Raw genomic sequence first — 14,745 nt, 5'->3', positions numbered from 1 at the left:
TGGGGGCTCCACTTTTCACGCAAGTTCATTTCAACTAGGTTGAGGTGCGTGCAAAGTATTGTCACCATCAGATATGCTTTGCATGGCCGATCACGCATTATACACCGTTTTTCCCCTAGTGATATGCACATCCGCAAAAAAACACACCCTTAGGTGTGTTATCTAACCAAGTACTTATCGGATGGGTGTGCCTCTTTGATAACATTTCAATACCACCTAGGTTGAGGTGTAGGAAAAGTGTGGTGCCCATCGGATATCCTTTGCATGGTCGATCGAGCATTAAATACTATTTTTGCTCTAATGTCATGCACATCCGTAAAAAAACACGCTGTTAGGAATGTTATGCAATCAATCACTTATGGGATGGGCGTGCCACTTTGCATGTAAGTCAATTCCAACTAGTTGAAGGTGTGTGCAAAGTATTGTGCCCATCGGATATGCTTTGCATTGTCGATCAAGCATAAAACACCGTTTTTGCCTTAGTGTCATGCACAACCATGAAAAAACACAGTCCTAGCTGTGTTAATCAAACAAGTACTTATCGGATGGGGGCTCTAGTTTGCACCCAAGTCTGTTTCAACTAGGTTGAGATGTGTGCAAAGTATTGTCACCATCGGATATGCTCTGCATGGTCGATTACGCATTATACAATGTTTTTCCGGTAGTGATATGCACATCGGCAAAAAAACATGCCCTTAGGTATGTTATCTGACCAAGTACTTATCGGATGGGTGTTCCTCTTTGAGAACATTTCAATACCACCTAGGTTAAGGCTTAGGAAAAGTATTGTTCCCATTGGATATGCTTTGCATGGTCGATCGAGCATTAAATACCATTTTTGCCTTAGTGTCATGCACATCCGTAAAAAAACACGCTGCTAGGTGTGTTATCTAATCAAGTACTTATGCGATGGGAATGCCACTTTGCATGTAATTTAATTCCACCTAGTTGAAGGTGTGTGCAAAGTCTTGTGCCCATCGGATATGCTTTGCATTGTGGATCAAGCATAAAACACCATTTTTGCCTTAGTGTAATGCACAACCATAAAAAAACACGGTCCTAGGTGTGTTATTCAAACAAGTGCTTATCAGATGGGGACTCCACTTTGCACGCAAGTATCTTTAAACTAGGTTGAGGTGCGTGCAAAGTATTGTGACCATCGGATATGCTTTGCATGGCCGATCATGCATTATACACCGTTTTTCCCCTAGTGATATGAACATCCACAAAAAAACACGCCCTTAGGTGTGTTATCTGACCAAGTTTTGAAAGAAAAATTTCTACTGGCATGTGTGCTATTCTCATTCCATCAAAATTTTGAGGTTGCTCAAATCTGATGGAGATAGATATATGTGGCTAGACGCATTGTACATCAACCAAGGGAACGATTTGGAAGAAAAAATAAAAGAACTACAAAATTTGGGAATTAGCAATGATCAAGATCATATGTAATGCTGTCAAGCCAAAGTTTCATGTTCTTCATCCTTTATAGAGTTATGAATTCAAATGGATGGGAAATTTGAATGACCAAAGGACCTTGTATTGAGCGTCCAAGGGTTCATGCTAAGGCCACAAACAAATTGGAAGTTTGTCTACCACCTAAACGTGCATCTCAAGATAGGAGTCCATATTATTGAGGCCATTGTCTAGTGACTAGAAGGGTGTCCAATTTCAATGATGAAGATCATGGAGAAGATGTGAAAGTAGTGTTAATGGGTTAAGAGGAGAGAGATGCAAGGTAGGGAAGGGAGAGAAGGCAAGAGGAAACCTAGCAATGGTTGAGTTGAGAAAATATTAAGTCGAGCATATGGGTAACAAGATCAAGCAAGGAGTGGAGAACACTTTTTGAGGAGTAGGCAAGGTTCATAGAATGCAGATCATATTCACAAATCTCAATAATCGATCAATGAAATGTTTCGCCCTCTGTGGCTAACAAGTGTGGCAACCTCTAGAAAATGCTCAAATTATGTGAGGGGTGATAATAACAGCAACAATGGAGCCATGGTTCAAGAAGAGATTCTTAGAAGCTCATGAAGGATGCCTTGGAGTGCATAGCTAATCACAATGATGTATTGTCATTGACGCCAGACCATTGGGATCCATCATCTCTCTCAAGGTCAAGCATGGTGTATGGAATTTTTTGGATCTCACTAGGGTTAAAGAATGGTGGTAAGCATTGCAGATCATGTTTGGTTATCATAGGAGATGAACAAGCACTAATAGGACACTAATGGGATTATGAGAGTTCATAAGCATGATAGCTTGAAGTATAGGGGACGCGATGTATGGGCAACGATCTACATGGAAGAGTGCATAAGTTAGGGCGATCACTAGAGGAGTGCATAAGGCAAGGCGATCAGCTACGTAGAGGAGGTAGTGATGAGCTACGTAGAGGAGGTGGTGAGCTATGTAGAGGGTGTAAGGCAAGGTATGGACAGGCTCATTGATACAGTTGGGATACTGATGCATTTGGTGGATGAATGACAAGAATACAAGTCCAACACATTGGCTTAAATATTTGTGGTGTCTGTGGAGTTTTGTGGGCTACTCCAAAATATATATGCACGGTCGTGTAGTAGTGAATCGGGGTTGTTGCATGACCAAGTAGTTGGAAAACTCTGAGAGACCATGAACAAATGTGTGAGATACTAGGATAGTGCCAAGTTCAAAGACACAATTGGTCCATTGTAGGTCCCCCTATGAAAGGAGAGAGCAATAACTGGCACTCAAGGAATGTAAAATGCATTGCCTATTCCTCCTTACTAGACGCAAAAGTAGCAACATGGAGATAAGTAAAGGGGGAGCAAAATGCCGGTAAAGTGTCTTTGTATTGTTTTGTGTATGCATGTGAAATACACTAGGGCAGCATTTGGATCGGCTCATAGGGGCAAGGGCACCAAGGAGGAAGTTTAGCAATGGCAAGGGCCACTTTGGTTATGAAGGAGTTGACATAGAGAGCAAGGAATGGAGGCGAAGTGTAGCTTTTTTGTATTTAATGACGAAGGCCATCAAGCTATGTGTGGTCAATAGTAACTCCTCTTCATGTTTGTCAAATCAAAAGATTCCATCAGAGAAATAAGCCCCGTGAGCATGGCAATAGACATTGCTGTGTGGAGGCGCCTATGGAGTTCCATCACCTACCAATGCAAATTTTATTTTTTAGTGTGGCATTCAAGCAATCATTCCATATGTATAATGTTGCAGCAATATCGGGCGGGTTTTCCTAATAGTAGAGTTCTTTAAGGAAGTACAACTAGATGTGCTTGAGTTTTTACGCTATCTTAGTGCATGTTGTCATGTTTCCACCATGCTACTCTACTATTTGAGCTTTATTTGCAATGCTGTAAATTCCATTATATAACAAGAGGCACACATGCCTAGAGCATTGATGTTGTTCTACTTCCAAAGGACATAAAAAATAGCAAGTTTCGAGAACAGAGAGCCCTGGCCCTAAAGGCACACTGCTATTCTTTACTCTAAAAAAACAAGATGAATTTCATTCATGTGGCTTGCCCAAGATGATGCTTGGAAAAGGGGGTGAGATTGAGGAAATACAAGCGCGCACACTTAGTATTAAATCATTTAAGCACACTACCATAAACACCTGCAATTACCTGCTTTTGATAAAACCATGGATACCAATCGACTTCGGTGGGAATATGAAGCGCCTCGACATCATAGCGAGTTGCTATTACTGGCAAGCGTCCGTCCATATCCCCGCTGAAAATCACCGAGCAAAGCTTCGAAATGGGTTAGTCATTGTTGACACGCTGAAGGATTCATTCATTGCCATAGGAAGTTTTCAGGTTTCGGGCTCACTTAAATACATAGATTCGCACGCCCAATGCGATCAGCTGCTTCAGAGTGTGCAAAATCGATAATGGAGCATCCACCCAGGTTGTGAGCACATCGCTGCTCCAGCAAATTAGAACGATAAGTTCTAACCAATTCTTCCGCATGACTTCGATCAGCCTTCAATGTTTATGAAATAAAAATTAGTTTCACGCTCACCTGCACCCGGACCACTCATAGGAAAGATTTGTTGTGTTCGCATGCAAAGCTCGCTGCACGTCGGCCCGATTCAAATACGCGTACACGTAATCGTAGATGCAGCGATCGGCCCCTCCCATTGTTCCTCCATTGACAATCATGCCAGCCATCTAGAGTTTTTGCAATGCATTTACAGTCGACGTTAAGTATAGCTAATGACTTCCAGCTTTTCAAAAGAGATAAAATTTATTGAAAGGTGAATTTCCCACCGCGGAGTTGATGAACCTGCTGCGGCCAGAGCTAGCTTTCAACAAGGACGTGAACCGCTGCCGGACTTTCCCGCCGGTGTTAGTACTGGTGAGGCAAACATCGGAGAAGATGTTGTAAATGTTGATCGGGTCGTAGTACTGCGTAAACAATGAAGATATCTGATCCTCGCAGTCCGTAGACAAAGGTTCCGTAAAGAAATCGCATGCCTTGGTTACGGTCTGGTAAAAGGTGTCGGAGACAATAGCATGGCTCCATGCGTAATCTAGAATGCCTTTGGTATCCAAATTGTAATCCAACGCAGGGTTGCCTATCTGCTTCCAAGTGAAGTTATTAGCCCACAAGGCACGGTTTTACCCTAGCGAGAATTCACACATTTTTCCAGGGGTACCGTCAAACCTACCATAATTCCTTTCAAAAAGATCGCAGTTTTCCCGACGTCGTTCATATCGGTGATCAATTTAGCGAGCTGGGGAACGTAATGGCCTGATTTGTGGGACGTGGATACACCAAGAGCAAGATCATGCATACAAATAAAAAATTTAGGACGAATGGGATTGGATGAAACGAGAGAGAGACAATCGGAGAGAGCTACAACGCAAGTCATTCATGGGATTGTTCAAATGATTCTGCGTGTTGCGGATTCGAAAATAAAGCATACGTACCTGCATAGCTTTCCCCTGCAAGGTAGAAATCGTAGGGTTTGTACTGAGGGAACCTCTCGAACCAACCAACGAGAAAGGAGTAGGCATCCAGAGCTACAGATTGTGCAAGGGTAGAATAACAGTGTCTAGGAATCAGTCGTTGCACTCAGTAAAAGATCATTGTTAAAACGATGCTCGATTCTGGCATTTGCAATCTAGGGAAAAGAAAGATGACAGACCAGTCTGTGTGTCTCCAAAGTTTCCATAGTCGGCGGTTGTGTTGGAGTAGGAGAAACCGACACCCGCTGGCGACTCTACGAACAGCAAATTAACCTCTGCACATTCACAACCATTGGACAGCATGCAGCATGTAAGAATCAATGGCATACCGGCCGCAAGCTATAAGAAATTATACGCATTCTCTCCATGAACATTTGAGAAATTGATTCCTCCATCGACAGAAGAGCTCATGCATTTTTCTCGATCAACATTCGAGGGAACCGATGCTTTGATCCATCTATGGGAGATCGTGTGGAATTCCCCACTAGGTGGGATGAAGAGACATTGCTAGGGTTGAGGAGGGCAAAGTTGATATGGATGACTTAGATGGGGAAATGCAGGTAGTGGGCAGAGTGGAGGGGAGAGTTTGTGTAATTCTATGAACCAAGGTGGATATGGGTCAAAAAGGTGAAGGATGGAAAATTGGATATGGTTAGGAGGTGATGAAAGTGGTGAGAGGAGATTGATCTAGTGATAGGTTAGGAGGAGAATGAGAAATGTGGATAGGAACTAAGTGGATTTCCTTGCATCTCCATCTCAGTTTTTAAAGAAGAAGAATTGGAGATGTAAACCTAAACGAGTGTTGACCTTCCATCTCCAATTCTTCTTCTTTTTGACTAGTGGTAGCTCTTCTTGCTGAACCCTTTCTTTTCTCCCCCTTTGTTCATGGTGGTTAATGGATACTCTAGTTGTACTTAGTACCCAAGATAATACAAGTTTCATTTATTATAAAAAACCCCTATGGATTAATTAAATACAGAGCAACTCAAGGTTCTCTTATTTCAAGGAGACCACATTAAGTCTTCCAAAATATAACAAGAGTTCAAGAACGTCAAAGTGAGCATACCTCTAGCAAAATGATGGTTGATGGAATCATCTACATGCTTTAATCGATCGTATGAAGTTTCATTGTCTACAATTAGCACAATATAGACCACGACCTGCAGATATGGAATATTATATGTAGCTAGATGGACTGCATAGTGTGTGATCATGTTGGGTGTGCCCAAGCTCTATTAGAGTGGTCATTAGCCATGGGTTGGCATATTGCATCTTGAACCGTTCAAGAATATCTAGCACATATCTTTGTTGATCCAACTTGAAAGTTTATATCAATTGTGATGTGGTCCCATTAAAGTTTTATGCCCAAGCAGCCATTGTTAGTAATCTTGAATTTGAGAGAGCTTTGTGCTTTAGTTTGAACAAGAGAATTAGAGTTGTTGCATGCCATCCACATACAAATTGATAAGGCTAGTTTTTTCTTATGTGTATTTGAAATAAATAGAGCTATCTGATACCCCATCTAATAGAATTTGATAAAAGTTTGTTGAATCAAGATATGGATGAAGTTGGTGATACTAGACACACACGTATTGCTTCAAACCATAGACTTCAAACTAAATGATAAGTCCGCTTCAACTTCTTGCCTTATACCTTGTAGCATTACGATTACAACAGGTAGACTTATTGTGACTCAGGTAAAAGCACATTTAGGAAATATGTCTTCATATCGATGTGGCATATCTAAAGGGGAGCTAGAGGCCACGTGTAGTGCTCTGTGTAATAATCATTTACATGGCATATGTTTCAGTGTATCCAACCCCATAAGTTTATGAAAAACCAAAGGAATACGATTGTCACCCCTAAATTGTTGAGGGTAATTGGGCAAGGTGCAAGTGAGAAGAGAGCAAGATGATCCTCTGGATCACTCATTTCACTAGAGAGCAAGCTTGAACAGAGTAGGAAGATTGACAAAGAGTCAAATTGGATTGTAGAAGACATTAATTCTAGATGTTCTATGAGGGTTATAGAGAGACAATCAACAAAAGAGGGCTATTTTGCCATATTGGACTATAGAAGACATTAGTTCTAGATTATCTACAAGGTCTATAGGGAGTGAATCAACAAAATCGTCAGCATGTTTGTGCCTAGGGATGCAAGTTGACTAGCAATTGTCTTAGTGTTGTCTAGATAACTTTCATTGAGTGTGTAATGGCTTTCCCAGTTGGACGTGGATTTGTGGAGTTAAGTTAGAGAGTCTCAATTTGAGAAAAGAAGCGCATGTGAAGCAAAAATGGTAGGTGTAGCACTTGAGATGATTCTTCATCGGTTGACATGGCAGAGCATTTGCTCATGGGTGGACAGATGGAGTAGCTAGAGTGTATTGATTGATCATCAACATCTCTTTTAGGGAAAGCTCCCTAATGTGAGTCCTAGCCATCATCTTCCAAACAAGGATGAATTCTAGTTTATTTGATGAGCATTGCATTACATAAATTAAATATGACTCATCGAGACTTACTAAAGAACCGCCATGCCTTAACATTGTATAGATTTCAATACCTAAGGAAAATACATTATTCTATGTTTGGATTCAACTTGCAATGATGCCTCTCCTTACTTAGGTCAAAATGTTGTAAAGGCGGAGGTAGGAGAGATTTGGATGGCTAGTAGTCCAATGCTCATGACATGTAGCCACTTGGATTCATACCAAGTCCGCCACATTGTGATATAGATGGTAGTGAAGATATTTCTTCTCCCTAAAATTTCAAAGAGAGGCATAAATGAGTATGGTGTGTCCACATTCAGCTAACATAGTTAGATATTGCATTTAGGCAAGCCATTTTTCTCAGTGGTATGTAGGGTTTTAATTGAGGAAGGAATAACATGCTCTTCAGTTGAATAGTTTTCACTCCATGGAAAATTTTTAACTTGAATAATGCTTGAGATTTGTGTTTCAAAGATAAATTGACACACACATGTTGTAATCATCGATGAAGACAATGGAATACACATAGCACCAAATCATATTTCGACCATGAACATTCGAGCAAATAATCTAAAGAAGATCAAGCTCGAAGGGGCACTATGTATAAATACTATATATTACCTATATTCAAAGCCTATTTTTAAAAACCGTTACGTATAAATTTTTTATGATTAAAACACACCCTTTCTCTATTAAATCTATGAATAACCCCTTTATGTGACATCCTTTTGTATGTGGAAAGTGTGGAAAAAGGGCATCTAAAAATTACTTCTTTTGAACCCATGTGCTATGCTTACATATTTATGTGTGACCCCCTCGAGGATCAATCACCCAAGTCCCTTTCATGCTAGAAATATTATTTTCTTTAGCTTACAAAGTGCATGACCTCTATGAAATACTATTCTCGAGGATAGTTTTTAGAAATGTGTCCATCATGTGGTTCACTTGATGATCGTATGCAAGCCTTGAAAATTCAAGTTCCCAAATGATCATGCCATTATTGCAGATTGAATTAAGGAATAGAAATTAGTGAGATGGCAACCAATGAATGCATGCCTTGCTCGAGGGGATAATGTGATTGACTTCTGGTAACTACAAAAGAGGTAGATTTTCCTCTACATATGTTCTTCACTTCACAATGATCACCAAATAATTTAATGTTAGTACCACAAGATGTGGTAGCAATTAAAAGAAGATTTTGACACAAAATTTGAACCAAGTAAATATTAGAGACCAACACTTCATCCCCATTGATCAATATGTAGAGGTCCCTTAGCTCATTGTCACTAGCTAGATAAATGAAATATGATATGATTTGAACTCCATAAACCAATGTTTGTGAGAAGTCATATGATATGAGGCACTTGCCACTTGTGTTGACTCATTCAATTTCATTGAGCCTGCTTTAGAGGCACTAGTGTGAAATTACTCTTTTTAATAATCTACTCATTTATTATAATTTTTAATTAGTACTTAATTTATTGGTGGGAGAAGTTATCTGATCAAGTACTCATCAGATGGACATGCCACTTTGCATGCAACTCAATAACACCTACGTTGAGGTGCATGCAAAATATTGTGCCCATCGTCTATGCTTTGCATGGTATATCATGCATTAAACACCATTTGTGCCTCAGTGTCATACACAACCATAAAAAACACGGTCCTAGGTGTGTTATTCAAACAAGTACTTATCATATGGGGGCTCCACTTTGCACACAAGTCAGATATGATTTGCATGGTTGATCACGCATTATACACCGTTTTCCCCCTAATGATATGCACATCCGTAAAAAAACACGCCCTTAGGTGTGTTATATGACCAAGTACTTATCGGATGGGTGTGCCTCTTTGAAAACAAGTCAATACCACCAAGGTTGAGGCATAGGAAAAGTATTGTGCCCATTGGATATGCTTTGCATGGTCGATCGAGCATTAAATACCATTTTTGCCTTACTGTCATGCACATCCGTAAAAAAACACACTGCTAGTTATGTTATCCAATCAAGTACTTATGGGATGGGCATGCCACTTTGCATGTAATTCAATCCCACATAGCTTAAGGTGTGTGCAAAGTATTGTATCCATCGGATATGCTTTGCATTGTCGATTAAGCATAAAATACCGTTTTTGCCTTAGTGTCATGCACAACCATAAAAAAACACGGTCCTAGGTGTGTTATTCAAACAAGTACTTCTCAGATGGGGGCTCCACTTTGCATTCAAGTCCATTTCAACTAGGTTGAGGAGCATTCAAATTATTGTGACCATCGGATATGCTTTGCGTGTCGATCACGCATTATACACCGTTTTTTCCCTAGTGATATGGACATTCGTAAAAAAGCACGCCCTTAGGTGTGTTATCTGACCAAGTACTTATCGGATGGGTGTGCCTCTTTTAGAACATGTCAATACCACCTAGTTTGAGGCATAGGAAAAGTATTGTGCCATCGGATATCCTTTGCATTGTCGATCGAGCATTAAATACCATTTTTGCTCGTGTCATGCAAAAACACGCTGCTAGGTATGTTATCTGATCAAGTACTTATGGGATGGGCATGCCACTTTGCATGTAATTTAATTCCACCTATTTGAAGGTGTGTGCAAAGTATTGTGCCCATCGGATATGATTTGCATTGTCAATCAAGCATAAAACACCGTTTTTGCCTTAGTGTCATGCACATCCGTAAAAAAACACGCTGCTAGGTATGCTATTCGATCAAGTACTTATGGGATGGGCGCTTCACTTTGCACACAAGTCCATTTCAACTAGGTTGAGGTGCGTGCAAAGTATTGTGACCATCGGATATGCTTTGCATGGTCGATCACGCATTATCCACCGTTTTTCCCGTAGTGATATGCACATCCGTAAAAAAACACGCCCTTAGGTATGTTATCTGACCAAGTACTTATTCGATGGGTGTGCCTCTTTGAGAACATTTCAATACCACCTAGGTTGAGGCATAGGAAAATTCTTGTGCCCATCAGATATCCTTTGCATGGTCGATCGAGCATTAAATACTATTTTTACTCTAGTGTCATGCACATCCATAAAAAAATATGCTACTAGGTATGTTATCCGATCAAGTACTTATGGAATGGGTGCACCAATTTGCATGTAAGTCAATTCCAGCTAGTTTAAGGTGTGTGCAAAGTATTGTGCCTATCGGATATGCTTTGCATTGTCGATCAAGCATAAAACACTGTTTTTGCCTTAGTGTAATGCACAACCATAAAAAAACATGGTCCTAGGTGTGTTATTCAAACAAGTACTTATCGGATGGGGGCTCCACTTTGGACGCAAGTATTTTTCAACTAGTTTGAGGTGCGTGCAAAGTATTGTGACCATTGGATATGCTTTGCATGGTCAATCACGCATTATACATCGTTTTTCCCCTAGTGATATGCACATCTGCAAAAAAACACGCCCTTAGGTGTATTATCTGACCAAGTACTTATCGGATGGGTGTGCTTGTTTGAAAACATGTCAATACCACCTAGGTTGAGGCGTAGGAAAAGTATTGTGCCCATCAGATATGCTTTGCATGGTCGATCGAGCATTAAATACCATTTTTGCCTTGGTGTCATGCACATCCGTAAAAAAACATGCTGCTAGGTATGTTATCCGATCAAGTACTTATGGGATGGGCATGCCACTTTGCATGTAAGTCAATTCCACCTATTTAAGGTGTGTTCAAATTATTATGCCCATCGGATATGCTTTGCATTGTCGATCAAGCATAAAACACCATTTTTGCTCTAGTGTAATGCACAACCATAAAAAAACACGGTCCTAGGTGTGTTATTCAAACAAGTACTTATCGGATGGGGGCTCCACTTTGCACGCAAGTATCTTTCAACTAGGTTGAGCTGCATGCAAAGTATTGTGACCATTGGATATGCTTTGCATGGTCGATCACGCGTTATACATTGTTTTTCCCCTAGTGATATGCACATCCGCAAAAAAACATGCCCTTAGGTGTGTTATCTGACCAAGTACTTATCAGATGGGTGTGCCTATTTGAAAACATGTTAATACCACCTAGGTTGAGGTGTAGGAAAAGTATTGTGTGCATCGGATATGCTTTTCATGGTCGATCGAGCATTAAATACCATTTTAACCTTGGTGTCATGCAGTACATCCGTAAAAAAACATGCTGCTAGGTATGTTATCTGATCAAGTACATATGGGATGGGCATGCCACTTTGCATGTAAGTCAATTCCACCTAGTTTAAGGTGTGTGCAAAGTATTGTACTCATCAGATATGCTTTGCATTGTCGATCAAGCATAAAACACTGTTTTTGCCTTAGTGTCATGCACAACCATAAAAAAACACGGTCCTAGGTGTGTTATTCAAACAAGTACTTCTCAGATGGGGGCTCCACTTTGCATACAAGTCTGTTTCAACTAGTTTCAGGTGCGTGCAAAGTATTGTGACCATCGGATATGCTTTGCATGCTCGATCACGCATTATACACCATTTTTCCCCTAGTGATATGCACATCCATAAAAAAACACGCCCTTAGGTGTGTTATCCAACCAAGTACTTATCTGATCGGTGTGCCTCTTTGAGAACATTTTAATACCACCTAGGTTGAGGCATAGGAAAAGTATTGTGCCCATCGGATATCCTTTGCATTGTCGATCGAGCATTAAATACCATTTTTGCCTTAGTGTCATGCACAACCATAAAAAAACACGGTCCTAGGTGTGTTATTCAAACAAGTACTTCTCAGATGGGAACTCCACTTTGCATGCGAGTCTATTTGAACTAGGTTGAGGTTCATGCAAAGTATTGTGACCATCGGATATGCTTTGCATGGTCGATCACGCATTATCCACCGTTTTTCCCGTAGTGATATGCACATCCGCAAAAAAACTCGCCCTTAGGTATGTTATTTGACCAAGTACATATCGGATGGGTGTGCCTCTTTGAGAACATTTCAATACCACCTAGGTTGAGGTGTAGGAAAATGGTTGTGGCCATCGTATATCCTTTGCATGGTCGATCGAGCATTAAATACTATTTTTGCTCGTGTCATGCACATCCATAAAAAAATACGCTGCTAGGTATGTTATCCGATCAAGTACTTACGGGATGGGTGCACCACTTTGCATGTAAGTCAATTCCACCTAGTTGAAGGTGTGTGCAAAGTATTGTGCCCATCGGATATGCTTTGCATTTGACCAAGTACATATCGGATGGGTGTGCCTCTTTGAGAACATTTCAATACCACCTAGGTTGAGGTGTAGGAAAATGGTTGTGGCCATCGTATATCCTTTGCATGGTCGATCGAGCATTAAATACTATTTTTGCTCGTGTCATGCACATCCATAAAAAAATACGCTGCTAGGTATGTTATCCGATCAAGTACTTACGGGATGGGTGCACCACTTTGCATGTAAGTCAATTCCACCTAGTTGAAGGTGTGTGCAAAGTATTGTGCCCATCGGATATGCTTTGCATTTGACCAAGTACATATCGGATGGGTGTGCCTCTTTGAGAACATTTCAATACCACCTAGGTTGAGGTGTAGGAAAATGGTTGTGGCCATCGTATATCCTTTGCATGGTCGATCGAGCATTAAATACTATTTTTGCTCGTGTCATGCACATCCATAAAAAAATACGCTGCTAGGTATGTTATCCGATCAAGTACTTACGGGATGGGTGCACCACTTTGCATGTAAGTCAATTCCACCTAGTTGAAGGTGTGTGCAAAGTATTGTGCCCATCGGATATGCTTTGCATTGTCGATCAAGCATAAAACACCGTTTTTGCCTTAGTGTCATGCACAACCAAAAAAAAACACGGTCCTAGGTGTGTTATTCAAACAAGTACTTATCGGATGGGTCTCCACTTTACACACAAGTCCGTTTCAACTAGGTTGAGGTGCATGCAAAGTATTGCGACCATCGGATATGCTTTGCATGGTCAATCACGCATTATACAATGTTTTTCCTATAGTGATATGCAAATCCGCAAAAAAACACGCCCTTAGGTATGTTATCTGACCAAGGGGTGGTAGCAAGCTAAGGGTGTCCACTTCCGGACCACTTTCGGGTGAGTGTGACACCCGCTCGAGTGAAAATGCAAAGGTTTTGCTTCGGTCTCCAATACCTCGATCGAGGTATTAGCTCCAATGAAAATCACACACGAGGACAACCGAGCCAAGCCAATACCTCGATCGAGGTACTGGGCTTTTTTCACCGGACCAAGCCTCTACCTCGATCGAGGTTTGCTGGCAAGCCACCTATACATGCCACATCTACCTCGTTCGAGGTATTCTGGCAATCCAGCTCAACCTCGATCTAGGTAAGGTGGCATGTCTAGCATACCTCGATCGAGGTATGTGCCATCTGACAGGGCAGATGACATACCTCGATCGAGGTATGCTGGACCGATGACTTGGCATCCGGCTGCTGCCGACATACCTCGATCGAGGTATCGTGGCATGTCAAAACCTCCATCGACGTGGATGTACCGAGATGTATGGGCATGTCACAATACCTCGATCGAGGTATCGTGGCATGTCAATACCTCCATCGACGTGGATGTACCGAGATGTATGGGCATGTCACAATACCTCGATCGAGGTATCGTGGCATGTCAATACCTCGATCGAGGTAGATGTACCGAGATGTGTGGGCATGTCACAATACCTCGATCGAGGTATCGTGGCATGCATGCAGAATACCTCGATCGAGGTAGCTAAACCCTAATTTTTCTTATAAAAGGAGAGCGACCCCCCTCATTCCGCATACCTCGATCGAGCTCCTCTTCATCCACCGATTTCGGATTTGCGGGACGTCGACGGAATTGCGCGAGTGACGGAGAGCCACCAACAGACATCGACGGAGATGGACGGAGCCGTGGAGCGAGAGAGTCCAGGTAGGGTTTTTTTTATGTAGCATTTTCTTTTTGGTAAAATTTAATTAAATTTTAGTTTATAAGAAAAATTATAAAAAATTTCTAAATTTCAAATGCATTTTAATGTTTTTTTGAAATTTATGAATTACGACATTTTTTATTTAAAATGTGAAAATGAATTATTTTTTTTTTAAATAGAGCTATTTTTATTAAATAAAAAAACGTTCATAGGAATAATTATAAAATATTTATAAATTTGAAATGCATTTGTAAATTTTTTTTTAAAATTTTGAATTACGACATTTATAATTTAAAATGTGAAAATTTTAAATTTAAAAAACGGTTAATGAGGCATTTTTTATTCAAAATGTGAAAATGTTCTATATTTCTGTTTTTTTTATGTAGCATTTTCTTTTTGGTAGAAT

The 14,745-nt window shown here is 40.6% G+C and overlaps 1 pseudogene; it reads right to left on the bottom strand.

Moving 5' to 3' along the window:
• Positions 1-3,578: 3,578 nt before the first annotated feature.
• Positions 3,579-14,745, bottom strand: part of LOC147887905 (serine carboxypeptidase II-1-like) — a 76,628-nt pseudogene continuing 65,461 nt past the window's right edge.

Source organism: Dipteris shenzhenensis, chromosome 22 (genome assembly GCF_047967505.1).
Source record: "Dipteris shenzhenensis isolate YYH24624 ecotype China chromosome 22, Dip_SZ_1.0, whole genome shotgun sequence".
NCBI classification, from domain to species: domain Eukaryota; kingdom Viridiplantae; phylum Streptophyta; class Polypodiopsida; order Gleicheniales; family Dipteridaceae; genus Dipteris; species Dipteris shenzhenensis.
The sequence above is the reverse complement of the archived record's forward strand: the minus strand, read 5'-3'. Positions and strand labels throughout refer to the sequence as shown.